The sequence below is a fragment of the Apodemus sylvaticus genome, chromosome 7 (assembly GCF_947179515.1).
Source record: "Apodemus sylvaticus chromosome 7, mApoSyl1.1, whole genome shotgun sequence".
NCBI lineage: Eukaryota > Metazoa > Chordata > Mammalia > Rodentia > Muridae > Apodemus > Apodemus sylvaticus.
In genome coordinates, this window is record NC_067478.1 from 38733134 (window position 1) to 38756233 (window position 23100).

At 39.2% G+C, this 23100-nt stretch overlaps 1 pseudogene; it reads left to right on the forward strand.

The window, feature by feature from the left end:
- Positions 1-22281: 22281 nt before the first annotated feature.
- On the forward strand, positions 22282-22402 carry LOC127690397 (uncharacterized; annotated as a pseudogene).
- Positions 22403-23100: the final 698 nt, after the last annotated feature.

A 23100-nucleotide genomic window follows, 5' to 3' on the forward strand; every position in this document is an offset into this window, starting at 1 on the left:
TTAAAATTCTTTTGCTGAAAATTGAGTTTTTACTTCTTTACTTTCCTAAATGTCTTTGAACCATTCAGAGCTTTTGTTAAGCATAGAATGCTCTTGAAATATTTTAGAATTCAGACAATGAATAAAATTGAAAAGTATCATGAAACTATCTCTCTATACAATACATCAGATCAACTAAAATGTCCATAATGATAAATTTAAAATTATCTAAAAAAAAAAAAAAAAAAAAAAACAAGCAGGATGTGGTGGCACATGCCATTAATCCCAGCACTTGTGAGGGAGAAGCAGGTAGATTACTTGAGTTCAAGGCCAGCCTAGTCTACAGAATGAGTTCCAGGACAGTCAAGACGATACAGAGAAACCCTGTCTCAAAAAAAATAAATAAATAAATAAATAAATAAATAAATAAATAAATAAATAAATTAATTAATTAATAAAAAATAAAATAAAATAAATAAAAAATAAAATCATCTACAACTTTAACCCAGATTATATCCCAAGAAAGAAATCCAAATGCAAACTGAGACAGGTTTCGCTGAATAGCAAAACCAATTTCTAAGCAAACAACTGTTTGTATTTAGTTAAAAATAGGGACTATGAAGAAATTTTCTCTTGTAAATTGTGCACTTACCCAAGCAATTATCCCGGTGCTCATCAATGCTTGGTAGCAATTCAATACTGGCTCGGTTCTGAGAACAGATCCTCAGAGCGTGGGGATGATAGGTCTAGCAGTGCCTGGAACTGAAGTTTGGAAACACACTGAGTCTGATCTGGAAAGGAATAAACCTGGTTTGCCCCAGGACTGTGCTTAGAGTCTCTAAAGACCACTCCCACTTCCTCTGCATGTGGCTTTTACTAAGCTTCCAATAGGAGTGCTTCTCTAAGTGGGATTATCTAAATGGACGAAAGATTGAACTGCTACCTTGGCCATCCTCAACAGACAAATCTCCCCCAAGGGATTCCCTGAATCACCTTTAGCTGGGTGTGGTAGCTCACACCTTTTCCCGGAGTCCAAGGAATTAGAATGCTGAAGGAGGAGGATCTCAACTGCTACTTCTTCCAAGTCTACACCATTTACTCACTTTCTGTTCTAAAAGGGGTGAAAATACCTGAAACTCCCTTTTTTTTTTTGGAGGGGGGAGCAAAAGACCATTTCTGTGAGGAGTTTTATTTTTTTATTTTTTTTTTATTTTTTTTATTCGATATAATTTATTTACATTTCAAATGATTTCCCCTTTTCTAGCCCCCCCCCCACTCTCCAAAAGTCCCGTAAGCCCCCTTCTCTTCCCCTGTCCTCCCTCCCACCCCTTCCCACTTCCCCGTTCTGGTTTTTCCGAATACTGTTTCACTGAGTCTTTCCAGAACCAGACAGTGTATAGTGACTGTAGACTTCAAAGATGACTAACTGCCCATCTGTTGAGTTCACATTAACCAGACAGTTGTGTGTTAATGTTGTAGATGTGAAATACCTAGGAACTTCCCACATCTCAGTCAGGTTTTTGCTTGCTTTGCACCTGGATGGTTTATTTTTTAATGTTTTTAGTTAAAATAAAATTCCATAGTTTTCCCTGTCCCTTCCATTCTTACAGGTTCTTTATAGAGGTGGCTAGCAGAGCTTTGGCTAGGATTTTAGGTAGATTCTCAAAGCTCAAAATGTCAGGGTTTGGGTAGTTTTTTTTCCCCTCAAATGATTTAGTCAAGAGGGGAAAAAAATCCTAACAAGAAAAATTCCAGCCACTTGAGTTATTCTTAATTCCAGATGTAGTCAATTTACTACCAAGAACAGCTATCACAAGGGCTGACCACTTTGTATTGGGTGATCAGTTAGAAAGCTTATCCCTGATACAGGATAATTCATTGTCTAGGTGTCAGAGCTAAGGTCTTCACCTCAGCAGCCAAAGAGCAGAGAAGCAGAATACCTGCCCCCACTCACTCCTTTCTTTTATTCATGTGTGCCTAATCTATTGAATGGATGCTCACAGGATGGCTCTTCCCTCTTGTTCTCTGAAAGGCCCTCATAGACATACCCAAGGGAATAGCCTGTTCATTTCCTAGGCACTTCTTTTTATCATTGAAAATAATTTTTTTCTCATGAAATGGGGCTTCCCATTCACAGCTGCCCATTACTGGGTTAGATGAACTACAGACAACAAATTCCTTTAATATGTAGAGACATTCCATATTTTTTCTAACTCTAGAAAATCCTGAAGAATACAGAAGTTGGTACTGGGGACTAGGTTATTACTGTGATAGGCTTTTTCATCTTTATGTTTGGAGAAATGTTGATTTGGTGACTTTGGATGTGGAAAGCAATGAAGTGTTTTAAATTAGGTTTAGTGAACCATTCTAGTAGGAATATATGGAAGACATTGGTGCTGAGGGTGATTTGAACTGTGGGAGAAGGATCTCATTATGAGGCCTAGAGGCTGCTCTTGTGATATTTAATGAAAAAATATGCCTACCTTTTGCCCTAGTTTTTTTTTTTTTTGCCCTAGTTTTAAAAGTCTTTATGATGGTAGGTTGAAGAGACTCAGATTAATTGCATTGACAATGGAAATCTCAAAAATACCCAGCATAGATTTTGTTCTCTATTTAAGTCTCATGAAGAGTTTTGAACATGTATAGCAAACTTTGAAAGAAAAAATATAAAATGTATTATTCAAGTATTAAAGCAGCACCAGCTGGCCAGTGGTGGTGCATGCCTTTAATCCCAGCACTTGGGAGGCAGAGGCAGATGTATTTTGAAGTTTGAAGGTAGTCTGGTCTACAGCATGAGTTCAAGGGCAGCCAGGGCTATACCTAGAAACCCAGTCTTGAAAACAAACAAACAGACAAAAACAAAAACAAAAAATCAAAGGAGGGTTGCACTAGGAATTGAAATGGAACTTGATCCTGATTTCAAGGATACATTGAATAAGGGAGTGGTGGTCTTGGAGCAAGATCCCTCCCAGCTAAATTTAGATCCAGGCATGTGGATACATGCCTTTAATCCCACCTTTAAGGAGACAGAGCCACACAGTCCTCAGAGATCAATCTAAAGAGCAAGTTCCAGTACTGGAAGGTTTAGGCAGTGAGGGAGGTGGCAAACAGAAAACTACTGATAATGAAATAGAACAAGGGGACCATGCCCCATCACCTTCATGCAACAGATCTCGGCAGCTTCTGTCACTTAGACCTGGCTTTAGAGTCAGAAATAGAAGGGACTACCGGGGTAATTAATGCTAGTTAGCTGGAGCTACAAAATTAGTGGTGATTAAAAGAAGACCAGCATCACTGAGGTTAAATCTTCTAGGAAGTGTTTTCTGAGAGCACAAAGAAATTGTGATCCAGAGATACCCAAGGCTGTACCTGGTACTGCAGCTGGAATTGATAGTGTGCAATCACCCAGGTGTTACAGAATTTGAAGGTCTGCAGGAGTTGTGGAGAGCAGCTGAGGCCTGGCACTGTGAGAGGCCAGAAAAGGTTGATGGTGAAGGCTGAGTTGCAATTGATGGCCCAGGATAGAAGGGATTATGCAAAGAATTTGAGGCTGGGCACCATGAAGGGAACCTATGAGAGGCTATTGGTGAAGCCTAATTGCAGTGGAAGACTCTTTTAGTTAGGGTTTCACTGCTGTGAACAGACACCATTACCAATGCAAATTTTATAAAAGACAACATTTAATTAGGTCTGGCTTACAGGTTCAGAGGTTCAATCATTTGTCATCAATGCAGAAATATGGCAGCATCCCAGCAGATATGGTGCAGGAGGAGCTGAGAGTTCTACATCTTCATCTGAAGGCTGCTAGTAGAAGACTGACTTCCAGGCAACTAGTTGAGGGTCTTAAGCCCATACCCACAGTGACACACCTACTCCAACAAGGCCACACCTCCTAATTGGGTCACTTACTGGGCCAATCATATACAAATCATCACAAAGATCCATCATATTGGAGATGTCAGTACCATCGGCTGACTGCACCAAGAATATCAGCAGCAATGGCATGAAGGGGAGTCAACTAGAGCCTAGAGTGCTAAAAAGGGAAGAACTGGAGATGGGACCCAAGCCTTTTGGAGCAGCCTCGAAGATCATGTGTAGATCTCAGACATTGGAACAAAAAGCTGTGAAGTTCCAAGATGTCAGAACCTTGAGGTACCTGCCAAGGAAAGCTGTTAACACAGAGTAGAACCAGCTCAAAAGAATGGAATTTGTTACTGCTGTATACCAGATGTGCCAAGAGCAGTCAACAAGGATGAAGGGAGTTGGAGATATGAAGAGTGATTTTACATCAGACATGGAGACATGAAGTTTGGAGGGTGCCCAACTGGTTTTCTGTCTTGCTTTGGCCCAGTATTTTTAACTTTGTATGGGATTATATAGTTAAGAGACTGCATAAATCTCAGAAGAGACTTTGAACTTTTTAACATTGTCACAACTGTTACAGACTGGAGACTTTTGAAGTAGGATTAAATGTATTTTGCATTATAATATGGCTTGGTATGGGCTCTATAGACTCATGTGTTTGAACAAGCCTATGTGATGGTTTGAATATGACTAACCCAGGGGGTAGCATTATTGGGATCTGCTGTCTTGTTGTGGCCTTATTGGAGGAAGTATGTCCCTGTTGGGTTGGGCTTTGAGACCCTCCTTCTAGCCATGTGGGAGCCAGTGTGCTCTTGGCTTCCTTTGGATGAAGATGTGTAGAACCCTCAGCTCCTCCAGGGACATGCCTGCCTGGAAGCTACTCTGCTTGATAATGGACTGAACCTTTAACTTGTAATCCAGCCCCAATTAAATGTTGTACCTATAAGAGTTGTCTTAAGTCATGGTGTCTCTTCACAGCAATGGAAACCCTAACTAAGACACTAAGCATATGGCTTTATTTGTTTGTTTTACTTTTTGTCTTTTTGTTTTGTTTTGTATTTTTGAGATAGGGTCTTACCATATAGCATAGGCTGGGGTGGACCTGACCTGGTATATAAATCTGGCGAGGCTCAAACTCATAGAGATAATCCTTCTTTTGTCTTTGGTGCTGGGATTATAGCTGTGTGCCATCACCCTGCTTAATTATATCTTTTTGAAGGACACAATGTGTGACCACTCCTCCATCTATTCTTGTCTTCTTACTCAAGTATGTGAGTAATGTCCCCAAGATAAAACCATAGTTATGTTTCTGTTACTAACACTAAACATATCTCAAGTGATGTCATGAGAGTGGAGCTGGAGTCCCAAAAGTGAGCACTCTTAAAGCTAGGTCCAGAGCACCATAGAAATTGTCAGGCTTAGAAGAAAGTCCAGTCCTGTGTTTTGCAGAACCAGGGAAGTGAGGTAACAAAAGATTCATAGGTCACCCCACATCCACATATGGGCACTACACTATTTGGACTCACTGGATTTGAATACATAAATAATTTAGGAAGGATGACAAGAATTTGGGAGGGAGGCTGGAGGGGATGTGATTTTGGGGTGGGCATTCTAAGAAATGAGCAAAGAAAAGTTGGGGGAAGAAAAGAAGGACCTGGAAGAGATAGAGATTCCACAAGACCAACAGTGTCAACTAACCTGGACACTTAGGTCTTCCCAGGCACTGAACCACCAATAGAAGTACATAACCTCTACCAAGCCTCCCACCCCCTGCCCACATATATTGTAGATGTTCAGCTTGATCTTAATGTGGGGCCCCAAACGTCTAAAGCAGGGCTGACCCTGAATCTGTTACCTAACAGAGGATTCTGTTGCTCTAACTGGGCTGCCTTGTGTGGCTTCAGTGGGAGACGATGTGCCTAGCCCTGTAGTGCCAGGGCAGGGGATAGCCAAGGGAAGTTCTCCACCCCTCAGAGTAGAAGCTGAAGGGGTATGGAAGGAGAGACTGTGTGAGGAGAACCGAGAGGAGTGGACAGCGATTTGAATGTAAAGTGAAGAATCCATGTTTTAAAAAAGAAAAGAAAGAAAAAGGTCTTCCAGAAAAAAAGCTATGTACATGCCCAAGGACAGCACATACATGGGCCATTCTGAAACTTCTTCAACATTTGGGAACCTCAAGAGAAATGTCAGGCTTACACATCCCCGACTAGTAACATGAATTGAGTGCTGTTTCCTTCCACACAAGTGTTTGGCTCTAGTAGTTTCAAAAGTTATAACAACATATAATTCATTTATTTGTTTCCTTGTTCCCTTAGAAACAATTCTTAATATTGCATTATCTGTAAAACAGACATCTTTGTTAAAGATTTATTTTTTATTATATGTAAATCCACTCTAGCTATCTTCAGACACCCCAAAAAAGGCCATCAGAGCTCATTCTGGATGGTTGTGAGGCACCATGTGGTTGCTGGGAATTGAACTCAGGACCTCCTGCTGCTCCTGCTGTATTGTCATAGGCACACAAATGCACATATTGCCTAAGGTGTCTGTGACACTGGCTGGCACACACATTCTAGTGGGCATCCCCTTTACCTCCAAGTCTCTTCTCATGTGTGAAGGATAGTCGCACCGGCCCATGCACCAAGAAAATGTAAGACCCCCCCAAAACAAAGGGCGCCCTAGCGCCCCACGTTTCCAAAGGTGTCACCCCTTCCACTTTCGAGAAACGGTCTTGATGCAATAGCAGGAGAAGTTTTATTCTAGAGGCTCTGAGGTCCACAGTCATACACTGCGCAGGGGTAGAGGACTGTGGGACCCCGTGCAACTGTAGTCAGGGGTATTTAAAGGAGAAAAATCACAAGGCAAGGGGTGGAGGACAAAGTGGAAGACAAAAATCACAAGCAAGGCAAAGGGTGGAGGACAAATTATGCATGGAATGGGGAACTACAGAATGAGGAAGTCAGGCAATAGTTTATGCATTAAGGAAGGTTAGAGATTATCTGGAGCAAATGTCCTTGGGGCATTGTATAGTTAAACATTGGACTAGAATAGGGTGGGCTATCTTTCTCAAGCCGAAAGCAGAAAAACAAGTTACTTCATGCTGGGCTAGTTGTTTAGGGGTCTAAAAACATTGAGTTGGGGTCTCTCAATGCCTCTTTAATACTTGAATAATACAGTTTATATTTTTTCTTTCAAAGCTTGCTATACTTGTTCAAAACACTCTTAATGAAACTTAAACAGATAACAAAGTCTATTCTGGGTATTTTTGAGACTTCGTTTGTCTTTTGTTTTTTTTTGGGGGGGGGTTGTTTGTTTGTCTGTTTGTTTTTTTTGAGACAGAGTTTCTCTGTATAGTCCTGGCTGTCCTGGTACTTACTCTATAGACCAGGCTGGCTTAGAACTCACAAATCCTCCTGCCTCTGCCTCCAGAGTGCTGGGATTAAAGGCTTGTGGCACCACTGCCCCTTGATTGTTCCTTTATCAATGCAATTAATCTGAGTCTCTTCAACCTACTCTCAGGCAAACTCTTAAAACTGGAGCAAAAAAAAAAAAAAAAAACCTCAAAAAAAACAAAAACAAAAACAAAAACAAACAAACAGAAAAGCCCTAGGGCAAAAGGCAGGCACTTTTTTTTTTCACTAAACATCACAAGAGTAACCTCTATGCCTCATACTGAGATCCTTCTCCTTCAGTTCAAATCACCCTCAGCACCAATGTCTTCATATTCCTACTAGAATGGTTCACTGAACCCAATTTAAAGCACATCACTGCTATCCACATCCAAAGTCACCAAATCAACATTCCTCCAAACACATGAAAAAGCTTATCACAGTAATACCCTAGTCCCCAGTACCAACTTCCATATCAGTCAGGGTTCTCTAGAGTTAGAGAAATTATGGAATGTCTCTATATATTAAAGGAATTTGTTGTATGCAGTGCATCTAACCCAATAATGGGCAGCTGTGACTGGGAAGCCCCACTTCATGAGAAAAAAAATTTGTTTGTTTGTTTTTTGTTTTGTTTTTTTACAGGGTTTCTCTGTAGAGCCCTGGCTGTCCTGGAACTTACTCTGTAGACCAGGCTGGTCTCGAACTCAGAAATCTGCTTGCCTCTGCCTCCCACAATGCTGGGATTACAGGCATGTGCCACCACCGCCCAGCTGAAAAATTTATTTTCAATGATAAAAAAGAAGTGCCTAGGAATCACCAAGCTATTCCCTTGGGGATGTCTATGAGGGCCTTTCAGAGAACAAGAGGGAAGAGCCATCCTGTGATCATCCATCCAACAGATTAGGCACACAGGAATAAAAGAAGGGAGTGAGTAAGGGCAGGTATTCAGCTTCTCTGTTCTTTGGCTGCTGAGGTGAAGACCTTAGCTCTGACACCTAGACAAAGAATCAGCTTGTATCAGGGATAAGCTTTCTTTTATTTTTTTTATTATTATTTTTTTATTCGATATATTTTTTATTTACATTTCAAATGATTTCCCCTTTTCTAGCCCCCCACTCCCTGAAAGTCCCATAAGCCCTCTTCTCTCCTCCTGTCCTCCCACCCATCCCTTCCCATTTCTAACTGATCACCCAATACAAAGTGCTCAGCCCTTGTGATGGCTGTTCTTGGTAGTAAATTGACTACATCTGGAATTAAGAATAACTCAAATGGCTGGAATTTTTCTTGTGAGGATTTTTTCCCTCTTGAGTAGGAAAAAACTACCCAGACCTTGACATTTTGAGCTTTGAGAATCTACCTAAAATCCTAGCCAGAGCTCTGGTAGCCACCTCTGTGAAGGACCTGTAAGAAAGGAAGGGAGAGGGAAAATTATGGCATTTTATTTTAACTAAGAACATATTAAAAAATAAACCTTCCAGGTATAAAGCAAGCAAAAACCTGACTGAGATGTGGAAGGGTCCTAGTTATTTCATATCTACAACATTAACACATAACTGGCTGGTTAATGTGAACTGAAGATGGGGAGCTAGGCATCTTTGAAGTCTAATGACACTATACACAGTCAAAATAAATAGAGGGAGATTCATGCATTTTCCTCCTTTTAGTAAATGGGGTAGATTTAGAAAAAGTAGCAGTTGAGATTAATATGAGCAAAAGAAGTTGTAACACATCCCCAAAGAACTGACAATATATTCATGGTGATATTTGGTAGAATCAGAGATTAATGGTACCACCACCTGTTAAGCTATGAAAAGCAAAGTATGAGCATACTGCACAATATGTAGTTACAGTAAAACATTGTTGTAAATTACTATTTTTTCTTAGAAAATTTCTCACTGCTTATTTTAGGCAGGCCTTGAACTAAAAATCTTCCTGCTTCAGCATTCGAATTCCTTGGACTCTGGGTAAAGCAGTGAGCTACCACACCCAGATAAACAGTGATTCAAGAAATTCCTTGGGAGAAACTTGCTTGTGGAAATTGGCCAAAGTGTTAGTCCAGCCTTCCATCCATTTAGACAATCCCACTTAGAGAAGTTCACCCATTGGAAGCATTAATAAAAGCTACCATGGGAGGAAGTGGGCATGGTCCTTTGAGACTCTAAGCACAATCCTAGGGCCCACCAGGTTCATTCTACTTCAGATCAGATACAGTGTGTTTGCAACCTTCAGGTCCAGACACTGCTAGACACCTGTGCTCTGAGGATCTGATTTCAGAACTGAGCTAGTATTGTCTTGCTACCAAGCATTGATGAGCTTGGGGATAATTGCTTGGGTAAGTGCACAATTTACAAGAGATAATTCCTTCATAGTCCCTATTTTTAGCTAAATACAAACAGGTGTTTCCTTAGTTGTATTATTGTCATTCAGCAAAACCTGACTCAGTTTACATTTGGATTTCTTTCTTGGGATATAATGTGGGTTAAGGTTATAGATAATTTTAAATTTATCATTATGCACATTTCAATTGATCTGATGTATTGAGAGATTCATGATACTTTTCAATTTTGTATTGAGAGATAGTTTCATTATACTTTTTAATTTTGTATGTTGTCTAAATTCTAAAATGTTTATTTTCCTTTTTTGTTTTGTTTTGTTTTTTTCAAGACAGGGTTTTTCTGTGTAGTCCTGTCTGTCCTGGAACTCACTCTGTAGACCAGGCAGGCCTTAAACTCAGGAATCCACCTGCCTCTGCCTCCCAAGTGCTGGGATTACAGGCGTGCACCACCACAACTGGCTCTAAAATATTTCAAGAGAATTCTATGCTTAACAAAAGCTGTGAATGCTTTAAGACATCGGAATTTAAATATATCTAGAAAAGCATAGAAGTAAAAACTCAATTTTCAGCAAAAGAATTTTAATATTTCTTCTGTTGTAAATTATAGGAGGGAAATCTCACAATATAAATGGGTACTTAAGTGTACCATGATGGTAGAACTGGCTATTCCTCCTAGAGTTGGGAATGTTAGATTGGAAGGTTACATGTAGTTAAAGCAGAGAAAACTAACCACTCTCTTATTCATAAGAGTACATTCTGGTTAAAATCTGGTTCAATTTTTCATTTCTGTGTTTGATCTGGGTTATCTCCGTGTTCTTGTTTTATAGTGTAATGTCTAATGTACAAAAAAAACAAAAAACAAAAACAAAACAAAACAAAAAAAACAACAACAACAACAAAAAAACAAACAACCAAAAAAAAAAAAAAAAAAAAAAAAAAAAAAGGAAAACATGACCATTACCTAAATTAAGCAAGGCAGCTTTAGAGTCCCAATGTTTTTGCTAATCTAATTGTTGACACTATTAGTACTGGAATTTGAAGACCAAGAACCACCAGCTAAAGCCATTCGATTCAATCTGTGTCCAACTGTAGAAGCTTAATTATTTTGACAAAACTTGCCTCAATCAAACTGAGATTCTTTCCTTCTTTCTTTCTTTCTTTCTTCTTTCTTTCTTTCTTTCTTTCTTTCTTTCTTTCTTTCTTTCTTTCTTTCTTTCTTTCTTTCTTTCCTTTTCTATTCTTTTTTTCTTTTTGTGTTTTTTGAGACAGGGTTTCTCTGTATATCCTTGGCTGTCCTGGAACTGAATCTGTAGACTAGGCTGGCCTTGAATTCAGAAATCTGCCTGCCTCTGCTTCAAAAGTGCTGCCTGATTTAAGGCATGCACCACATCTGCTGGGATGATTATTTCTACATGTAAATGTTAAAAGAGATGGGAAATGCATACCTGTTGGTTAGATAACCAAGTCTCTCATAGACACGTGAGCTTCATTTATACCTCAAGATTTCTTTCCACAAACTCAAGGCAGGAGTTGTGTTTTGGGGAAGTAAACAAGAGTCTACAAAGAATTGCCCCTGGGCTGTTGGCATGGTTGAGCAGTTAAGAGCACTGACTGCTCTTCCAGAAGTCCTGAGTTCAATTCCCAGCAACCACAACCTTCTCTAATGGGGATCCAATGCCTTCTCCTAGTGTATCTGAAGACAATGACAGTACACTAACATATATAAAAAATAAATAAATCTTTAAAAAAAGAATTTACCTTGTGTTCAACTTGAGGGTAGCAGGATTGCTTTAGACTTGACCTGATAAGCCGGGCATGGTGGCACACACCTGTAATTCCAGCACTTGGGAGGCAGAGGCAGGCAGATTTCTGAGTTCCAGGACAGACTGGCCTACAGAGTGAGTTCCAGGACAGCTAAGGCTACACAGAGAAATCCTGTCTCGGAAAAAAAAAGAAAGAAATGACCTGATATATTTTTGAAAATCTACTGGATTAGATTCATTCAATTGGGAAGAACCACACTAAATGTTGGTGAGATCATTCCTCCAGCCCATGGAGCAAGCTTTCCTTTGCTCTTTGCTTCCTGATTTTGGAAGTCAGGAGAGCAGCTGCCTTGAGCTCCCGCCACCATTTCTTCTTCACCATGATATTCTTGAAGTAGAAGACAGCATAAATTCTTATTCTTTTAGGCATTTTGTAGCAGAAAAAGAGAAGTGAGTGATATTTCCCATGAAGATTCAGGGGATGGGGAAGTGGAATCTGAATAAGAAAGTAAAAGTCAGATAGCAAACAAAGCTATTCAGGAGAGAAGTCATGAAATAGTGTGCATTTTCTTGGATAGACAACAAAGGAAAGAGCTATTTACTCACATGCCTGCAGTGAAAGGAGCAGATGGACTTGGATCATTCCTCCATATGGTATTTTTTCTCTATAACATTGGAGAGGAATGTCTCTGGCCTTTGAAAACTACCAATGTGGTATGAAGTCTATAGGAGGAATGTAGATGGTAGATCTAGAATGGTGTCACATCAATCAATATGTAGGGAAAAGTTGTTGGGCAAACAAAATAAGTCTGTATTTATTGCCACAATCAGAATTTAACCACAAGTTGAATCACATTTTGTCTAGTCTCTTGCACCTCTCTGGTCTAATAATAGTAATTCTACTTTTCACCCCTCAGAAAAATGGAGTCAGACATTTTGCAAACCCCCCAGGAAATACTCAACTGTTTCATTTGCCAGAGCATCTTTATGGATCCAGTCTTCTTAAGGTGTGGCCATACCTTCTGCAAGGCCTGTCTTATCCTTTCTTCAGAAGATGTTGGAATCACTGAGCTCTGCCCTATATGTAGGCAACCATCCAATTGGACATTCAGAAATAGCATCACTATCTGTTACCTGGTATCTGCTGTGAGAAAAAACAGGCTCATGAAGTATTTGCATTCTCAGGATCAAAAGTGCATGATCCACAAGGAGAGAAAGACAACATTCTCTGGTGAGAGCAGGGTCCTCCTCTGTCAATTGTGTTCTGACACCCAGAATCACAGAGGTCAGAGACACTGCATCATTGAAGTGCACGTTTGTATGCAAATGGTAAGTGATATTTCTAAAAAAAAAATGAGAGCTTGAGAGAGGGAGGCTTAGCAGACTATGTGGAGAGGCTTGTCCTGATTTTGAGGAATCCACTGTGCTCCAAACTTTGCCAGTTTTTAAACAAAGAATGAGGAATGACGATAAAATACAAACATTCCGTGACAGGTGCAGAAGTATAAATGCCATTTCTAGTTTCATGATTCATTATGTTCATGTAATTGAAAAGTATAATCATAAATTTACATCTTTAAAAACTGCTTTAAAAACTGACATGAGACGAAAATCCCAAAAGTACATAGGAATGAGGTAGTTAGAAGCATCTGGGGATCGCAATCGGATGCTAATCATCCAGACAATCATCAATTTCAGTCCATCACTTTTCTTGAGCACAGGGTGGTTGTGTATTGTAATTCTATAGTCTGAAATCTAAAGTTCCATAGTTATTAAAATAAAATAGAAACAGCACTGTGATTTTTCTTCTACCCTCCATAAATTAATTGTGTTCAGTGCTAGAGTTTGTAATCAGGTAAATTACATTATTTATGTAAGGATGATATTCATTTATTTACTTATATAATTATTTACTTTTATTTATTTATTACAGATGAAACTTGAAAATGAAATGGCATCTTTATTGAAGAAGATCCAAGAACAGCAGGAGACTCTAAATGCAGAGAGGAGAACAATCTTTCAGTGGTTGGTGGGTATGAGAGTGATGTGTAAAGTCAACCAGATGCAGATATCTTGCAAAGTTGGTCATTCACAATTTGAGGGTCATACATGTGAAGTGATGCTAGGAAATTCTTTTATGTTAACCTTAAATTCTTAAAGGCAAAATCCAATTTTGAACATAGAGAGAAAGTCCTGGCCGTGTGGCCGAGAAGTTTGATATTACATCTTTTTTAAAAAGGGCAAAGTTTGATATTAATAGGCGATTTTCTGAGTGTTTAGCAGAGTACATCAGACTCTATGAACTCCACTTGGAATTTTGGTAACAATGTATGTACAAAGTTGCACTTTTTTTTCTTTTTTGGTTTTTGAGACAGGGTTTTTCTGTTTAGCCTTGGCAGTCCTGGAACTTACTCTGTAAACTAGGCTGCCCTCAAACTCACAAATCTGCCTGCTTTTGCCTCTGTTGCTTTTTCGAGTGAACATTGTATCCATCAAAACCTTTTTTCCCAGATATCTCAGAATCTCAATTAATAGATGAAAATGGTAAGGGAAAAAAGGATGGATTTGTTTGATTCCTCTAATAATAATGAAGAAATGTATAAAATCAAATGATTTACATTTTCTGAAAAGTGGGGTCAGTAAATCAGTGTGTGCATCACCCTGATGAGATCCTGTAGGTGAATTTAAACATAGAAGAACTCAGTGGAGAGGATCAAATACTCTCCAGATGTGATCTAGGATGTCCCTTTTTCTTCAGCACTATGTGGCCCTACGGGGGGAAATGATCAGGTCAGAGTATAGCAAACTACATCCACCCCTCAAAGAAGAAGAGAATCAATATATGGTGTGTATGAAAAATCAAAGCAACACTATTTTAGAGGAGTTCAAGAAAAGTGAAGCCATGATGGTCCACAAGAGGAGTCAACTAATAGAAATGTATCAGAAGCTGAAGGCGATGTCTCAGAAGCCATATGAGGTGCTGCTGCTGCAGGTAAGCATGGAAGAGGGCTTGAAACAGCTTTATTGTCTGAGGCCACACCTGTGACTGTTACATCTGATATCCCTTTCTATATCCCCTCTACTTATTATCAGGTTTTAAGAAAAATCTGGAGAGATAATTTCTGTAATAACCTAAAAGAGCAAGCTTGTTGACATTGTGTCAGAAGTTTCCCCATTGAATATCTACTTTTTTTGTCTTTGTAGCTTGCTTCACTGAAACCCCAAATTAAGTGATTCTTGTTACCAAACACTCCATTTTACCTCTACTTGGATATTAGTACAATTTTAAAGTAGTCTACAAAAAGTTTGTTCTTTTTGAAAGCTGTAATTTTGAGATTTCTTTGGAGGTGAGGGATTTGATATATATTCTTCTGTCTTTCTTTTCTTTTGTTTTTGTTTCTGTTTTTGTTTTTGTTTTTGTTTTTGAGATAGGGTCTCTCATGTAGCTCTGTCTGTCCTGGAACTCACTCTGTACAACACGCTGGCCTCGAACTCAGAAATCTACATGTCTCCCAAGTGCTGGGATTAAAGGCATGTGCCACCACCTCCCGGCAGATATATGTTCTTCTTTATTGGTGCACAATGGGCCTCAGATTCACAGGATTCCTGAGACCTAAACCCAAAATTCTAGAGTTACAGATATGAGGCACCATGTAGGGCTTAGTTTTAAAGTATCTTTAATGAAAGTATCCCATGCTTTTTTTACAAGATCAAAGAAAGTCCTCTTTGCAGACAGCTGCGTGTTACAAAGCAGTGTATAACTCCTACCTATATGCTTCTCAAATATTCTCACAGTCTGATTTCATTAAGAATTCCTTCCATATGCTAATCCATGTCATTGCCCTTACCCTGGGACCTGAAAAGACATTTGCAGGATGAATCAGTGTAGTGACAACTGGCAATTATCTTTATATATAAAACTTTATGGACTAGAGAGATGGCTCAGTGGTTAAGAGCACTGACTGCTCTTCAAGCAGTCCTGAGTTCAAGTCCCAGCAGCCACATTGTGGTACACAACCATCTGTAATGGGATCTGATGCCCTCTTCTGGTGTGTCTGAAGGGAGCAAGAGTGTACTCATATGCATAAAATGAATAAATAAATCTCTAAAAAAATATGTATAGAACGATATTGTGGGCTGTTCCTTCAGATATCTAAACTTCTCTTGTTTTGTTTGCAGGATTTGGATGACTTGTTCAGAAGGTGAGTTTAATCCTCAGTGTAAGCTAGGATACCCTGTACTAAATTACAAAGCTGAACAAGCCCTCTTAGCAATGTACAAATATACTTTGTATAGCAAATACTTAGTTGTTTATAGATGATGGGTTTGGGATTGTGTTCATGGATATGATGCCTGTTTGGCGTTACCAGACAGCGTCTTTTCTTTTTCTCTATGAATGAAGCAGTGTATGTAATGGTCTTGAACTAAAATTTGTCATTTTCAAATCCTAATCATTGACGCCCATGGGCTGTACTTTCCTGGTAGTAGAAGAAAGGGGCTGGAAGCATGGGAAAGAGGTTGGTAACAGGAAGGGCTTGAGAGAGAGCATCTAAGAGGAAGCCACCCTGTCTCCTGACCATGGGGTTTCTTTAATATCAGAAAATGTTCTGTGTGAAAAATGTTCAGGTATTTCCTTTTATTAATTTGATTTGTTAGGAATACCTATGTGAGTGCAAATGTGTGCGGGACACAGGAGCACTCTCAGGAGTCTGTCCTTTCCTTACACCATGGGTTCCTGAGATTGAACTTCAGTTGTCAGGTTATGTGACAAGGGTTTTAATACTTAGCTCCCAGTGAAGATTTCTCCTCAGTGCTGGGGTGATGTCTGTAGCACATGACAATCAATATCTTCTCCTTGCAGGAGTGAGTTAGTGCAGCTGACACAGAGAATGGAACCAAAACTCAGTGCCCATCCTAATACTGGGCTGACTGCAAGGTTCAAGTACTTCCAAGGTGAGTGTCAGCACTGATATTATGACCAGAGTTGCCCTTCAATAGTGAGATGACCTTTGTACAATGAATATTTTAATTCCCTAAAAATATATGTCTAGTTAAGCCACATTGTAATCATATTTAGGCAGATGTTTTTTTCACAAAGAAAGATTAATGAATACCAATTGAATGATGTACACGATTCAGGCTTAAAATATAATATCACTAGTTCCTTGGGACACACAGAATTATTAATTCAAGACAGTTTAATATGTATTAAGCCATTAAAATATTTGTATGATTTCTATTAAATATTTTAGCAATTGATTTTTTTATTTTAGAGACATTATTTCTCTTTGTATCCCTGGCTATTCTGGGACTAGCTCTGTAAACCAGGCTGGGCTGGGACTCACAGAGATCCACCTGCCTCTGGCTTCGGAATGCTTTAATTAAAGACACGTGAAACCATGCTCACCTTTCAGTTGAATTTTCACAGTGTATTATACTCCATAGATTAAAAATTCACAAGATATAGTGGCACCTACTTGTAATCCCAGTATTAAAAACATGGAATCAGGAGGATTGCCCAAGAGTTTGAGGCCAGATAGATTGACATAGTGAGTTCCATGCCAGTCAAGTGTATATAGCAGGAAATCCTGTCTCAAAGAATCTACAGAAATGATCACACATGCACATGCACACACAAAACCCAAACAGACAAAGTCATATATCACAGGCAATAAAAATACAACAAGTTGATAAGACATGGAGCAGTCTGAATCACACTCGGAGATCAAAATGTGGATTGTAACATCACAAGGAAAGAATATCAGAGCAACCAGGGTTTAATTAAATGCAGACAATTGCTACTAGGGAATAACTTCTAATGCATGCTTAAATTTATCTTACAAATCTGCATAGTGGGATGAAAATCAAAACCATAAGATGAAAGCAATCATGTCCTAGGACGTAGGAATAACTTTTCATGGAGACTCAGGGGTACAGCCTTCAGGGGTCCTCATTGCACTGACACAGCTTTTTTGCCTGGTGTAACTAAAGCCCCTGACAGAACTGTGCAGTTCTGTGCTGTGGCTTCCACCTCTGCAGCTTCTACAGATTTTCAAAGCAGTTTTCATTATGTGCTCATTCTGTTTCTTTGGGAAACCTCTTGACTTTGATTTACCTGGGCTATACCCACCCTTCCAGTCTTAGCCTTTCTATTTTTAAAACCCAGGAAATCTCTAGGGACCCCTCTCTCTGTTAACTGACAAATGTAAATATTTGTTTTTAACTAAAATTAGAGTGAGATCCAGGACAGCCAGGGTTACATGGAGAAACCCTGTCGCGAAAAAACCAAAAACCAAACCAAACCAAATAAACAACAACAACAACAACAACAGCAACAACAAAACTCTCCAGAATACATAACATTAGAAGAGGAGGGGATTCCCCACATCCCATTTTAATTTTTGAAATTATAATTTAGTTACAACATTTTGCTCTTCTCTTTCAGGAGCAGGTATTTAAATTAAGCAAAATACAAGTAACCTGAAAATTCAGGATGCTAGGAATGCAACCTTTCAGGAAGTAAGCATTTCACATGGAATATTTGATGTCTTAGAAATCTTTTCTGTGAATACTTCTGCTAATACTAAGCTTTATGTTCTCTGTCAGCGTTATTGATCAAATGAAGGAACTGTTACATATAAGCAGGGAACATACAAGAAAGCCACAAGAGTTTACAATCTCGAGGATGTTACAATATGTTTGAAATTGTTGACCTTATTACAACAGTAATGAAAGTTGGTTATGAAAGTTGGAGTTGTATATAATGAATTTGTAATGTAAATTTGACCTGTGTGTTATATAATATATAACATAAATTTGTCATGTGTGTGACTGAGGTGCCTGTCAAGTGGAACATGAAGACATGAGGGTTAAAGAGGGCATGGAATGACAAGATATATCATTCTCCTTTCTTTACAATAGGCTCTCTCACAGAATCTGGAGTTGGGAGACAGCCAGCAACCACTGGAAATTCCCCTGCCCATCCCCCCAGCAATGTAGAATTACAAGTATGAATAGCTCTTTCCAGCTTTTTTGTGTGTGAGGAGATTCCAACTCGGCTCTTCTGCTTTCCTAGTAAGTACTCTTTCTCAAAAAGTAGTTAACTTCCCTGAAGCGAATCTTATGAAGCTATTTGAAAGGATGTGCTATTGTTGTGTGCAAATCTTTCAAATGGAATCACTATAAATGGCTTGTAAGTATGTGAATGGTAGTTTAACATTTTGATGATACTGTGTGCAAGTTTGTGGAAATAATTGTTAAGCAATAAATTACAATTTATGAATGCATATTTATCTTAAGTTTCTATTATTCATAGGCCATGCAGTACACATGTATTTGTATACTTGACAAAAATTTTAAAAGAATATCCAAATATAACACATGAATGGGTTTTTTCCACACAAGGTTAATGTGAAGGACGTGTACTTCAATTTGACTTCATTTATAGCAGGCTAGAAGGATAAATATATCTCAGTGCTATTTCTGTAATCCCATGCAAAACAGGGGTTCTATACATGAGATAATTTCTTGACCACATCTACCAGTGGTGATAGAGTGAATCACTGAGTCAAGTCTGGGACCAGTTACTGCTCTAATTTGTGTCAAAACACTGGTGATTTCAGTAGGGACTAATGTGACAGTAACTCCTTGCCCTTCTTCCTTACTATCCCTATAGTTTAGCACAACTTTTTCTGGGTTTGTTTTTCCTCAAATGTGTATAGTCTTGCTCTCCAAGTATGAACCTGACATTTGATTAGATTAAGTCATCTTCAGAAGACCTGTTTCCTGTAGGTACAATCATTCTCTTGGATGGGATCACAGGCCATATAAGAGGACGAAAACTCAGCCGAGGACATTCATTTTTCTTTGCTTCTAGGTATTGGCTGCAATATCACTTTCCCTTCATTTTTTGCCTCTATCTGCTACTTTTTAATGATGGGCTCCAAATTCAATTTCTATGGCAATGTCAACCTTTTCTTGCTAATGATGTGTCTTAATTAGGGGTTCTTTTGCTATGAAGAGATACCACAACCATGGCAACTCGTATAAACCAAAATATTTAATTGGGGCTGGCTTGCACAGTCTCAGAGGTTTAGTCCATTATCATCATGACAGGAAAAATGGCAGAATGCAGGAAGATGTGCTTGAGAAGGAGCTGAGATTTCTATGTCAGACAGCAAGCAGGAAGGGAGTGACACACTATGTCTAGCTTGAGCTCAAGGCCCACCTCTACATTGATACTTCCTCAGCAATCCCACACCTACTGCAACAAGGCCACACCTCCTAATAATGCCCCTCTGTGTGGGTCATGTACTCAATCACAGGAGTCTATGGGGTCATTCCTTTTGTTTTTTGTTTTGTTTTGTTTTGTTTTGTTTTTTTCAAGACAGTGTTTCTCTGTATACCCTCGGCTGTCCTGGAATTCACTCTGTAGGCCAGGCTAGCCTTGAACTCAGAAATCCACCTACCTCTGCCTCCTAAGTGCTGGGATTAAAGGCATACACCACCACTTCATAGCTATGGTGCCATTTCTATTCAGACCACTGCAGGATGTTTTTTTGTCAGAGAATTTTATCATGGCTTCTGGGAAAGCAAACCCAACAAATTTTCCAAGGAGTGTTATAACAACAGTCATACACTTGGGTGTTAGCAGTGGCAGAGAAAGGATGGTCTAAGTGTTCTGGGAAATGTAGCCTCGAAATAACAGAGCCAGAAACAAAGCACACTCAACCTTGCCACTGCTAATTATTATACATTTGAAAGAGAAAATGCACAGAAACTTCACATATTTCTTTGTCTTTAATGGTCTTTCCCACTCCCTTAGTCTCCCAGGCACAAATTGTAAGATGACGGCTCCTAGGGCTGTCTCTCAATGGACCTGCCTAGGAATGCCTTTATCTTACTCAAATTTCACCCTCATTCTTGAGACTTTACATATCTTGTTATGCATGTCTGGGACAATGTGGCTGACATGTGGCTCAGTCATTCATGCCTACCACAGGTGAATCAAAGAGTACTCATACAAATCTCAACTTTCCTCTCGTTTACCATTAGTTAATGAAAAGCAAAGATGACAATTAACTGCATCATTAAATTCCATGGTTCTATTTCTACTGATAAACTAGATAAATTAAGATTATCTAAGTATTAAAAACTACAGCAAAACTTCTACATAGATTTATGTAATTGAAAGGAATTAGTGTTTTCCCACAGTACCTTCTGTTATAACGTGTGCTATTTCTCTGGAGGTACCTGGGAGGACTTGTGGTCTTTCCACTTCAAGGGGGGCCACAGATTGCTTTCAAGAAAATTTCCTTAAGATTGCCAAAACTGGGAACGCATTAACAGGTAGAGTTATGTTAGCTTCATGACAAACAAACAGAGGAAACTGTTAATGGTTGAGGGTTTGTACATATGATCATATTTCTTTTTAAGTAATTCACTGTAATTAGAATGGTACTGCAGGAGTATCACTGAGTTTAGTGTACAATAATTATACATCAAATGATGATGTAGATAAAGTCTACTATGTACCACAAGATGTTGTAGGTAAATTAATTCAGGAGGGACAATAGAGAAAGAGGCACAACATGATTATTTATGTTGATATGATGCCAGATAGGCAGCATTCAAATCCAATTTAGAGCATCACTACACAGAGACATTCCTACAATTCCTCTGTGATTACACTGTTCTACCAGTAAACTTGATGTTTCAAAATGGCCCACAGGAACCTTGTTAGTGTACAAGATAGGTATATAATGTTAAATCATAACGAAAAGTACACGACTGCACAAGTGTTCTGGGGTGTTGTGAAATGTGAGGATAGTTCCACTAGACAGGACAGACCAAATCCAGAGCAGAAACTGACTGTTTAGGACAGTGCCCATTGGTTGTTTGTTTTCTTTTCTTTTCCTTTTCTTTCCTTTCCGTTTCTTTTCCCTTTCTTTTCCTTTCCTTTTCTTTTCTTTTCTTTTCTTTTCTTTTCTTTTCTTTTCTTTTCTTTTCTTTTTTGGCTATCCAGAATATTTTACAGCTTATGGAGAATATATTATATCACTTCAAGTGAATTTGGAAGGTAAGAAGAATATATTTCCTCTAGTTTTTTATCCCTGGGTTCTATATTAGTTATATCCACGATGCCCTGGTCAAATACCCTGACAGAAATATCCAACAAAAAAATAGATGCTTTGTGTTTGATCTCTGAGTCAATATATGAATTTCTAAGTTGTAGAAGGGCTCTGAACCAGTAAATAGATCATTTCTCCAGTGTCTTCAGCCTGTCAGCTTCCTTTCATCCAGTGATTCTGACCAAGTACCCACACTGAGAGGCAACTCATGCTTGCATGTCTTCTGTGATGACTCAGACTCCAAGTCATTCTGAATCAAGTTGTCATTTGAGGAAAGTTGGCCAAACTTGTACAAACCCTCAACATGAATTGACATAAGACATGACTACACAGGGAATGAGTGTGCACTAGGTCTGCTTATTTTTTCCTCATCAAATTTTTAAATGAAATATTTTCTTAATTCTTTGAGAACTCCATATAATGTATTTTGACTCTATTCATTACCACCCAACACCCCAAATCCTCCTGGCTGCATTCCTATCTCTATACTTCTTACCAACTTCAGATGCTTTTCATTTTATCTTAATAACCCACCAAGTTCATTTAGGGCTAATAATATATTCATGGGCATGTGTCTATCTTGAAATTTGATCAACCTACCAAGGATAAGACTAGTTTCTAAAAAATTTTCCTTCCATCAATAGTCCTCTTGGGGCCATTTTATTTATTATTATTATTATTATTATTAGCCTTAATAGTGTTATTATTAATTCATTATTATTATCATTATTATCTTTTCCCCTTCTATTGATGATGATGATGACAGTGATGAAATTGTCTCTAGCCTAGTCTAGCTTAAAATTCACTATGAAAAAAAGAAAAGGGGGACATTGCAGATGTGACTGCTATGTCACAATTGTGTCAGTAGGTGACAGAAAAGAGAAGCTATGTCTACACTTGGTTTTGATCTATGAACATGTGAATGATTAGTAATCTTACATTTACTGAAAACATTGAGCCTGAGAGGAGCATGAGTCTAGTGCCCAGCACCAATGCTCAGGCTCAGACAGACTCTGAGAACAGAGAAAAAGCTAGAGACTAGCAGAACTCCATGTGGGAAGGTGGCCTGGGCAGGAGGGGGTTGGAGATAGATGACCTTCATATGTGGCCCATCAGGCAGAAGCAAGACTGTAATGACCACCAGGCCAGTGCCATGGAGTCTGGACAGGGAGTTAATCTGAGATGACCACCAGTCATGTACTGGGCAGGCTTCGGGGGGCAGACCATGCTCAAGATGACCCCTGCTCAGTGGCATAATACACAAGTGGGACATATACTCCAGGGACCACTCCTGAGATGACTCTAGACACTCAGAGAAACTGGGCTCCACTAAGAGGAGCAAGTAAGTGGTGGGGAAATTGAATAGAAAGGGAAACAGAAGGCTGTGAGTACAAGGGAGAAAGGAACTGTAGACTCAAGGGTAGTCACGAACAGCCTAATGTGAGTAGTTGGTGATGCCACCTGGGAACATGGTGGGATCCTGGTCTGTGATGACACATTGACCTGCATCATCAGGAATCTGGTACCACCAAAGGCCAGGCAAATGACTCTGGTGTGGGCTACTGCATGGGGACATGTTGATGGCTAAAGGCTGAGTGATCCAGTCCTGAGGACAGGAGCATTGGAGAGCTGGCTCTACT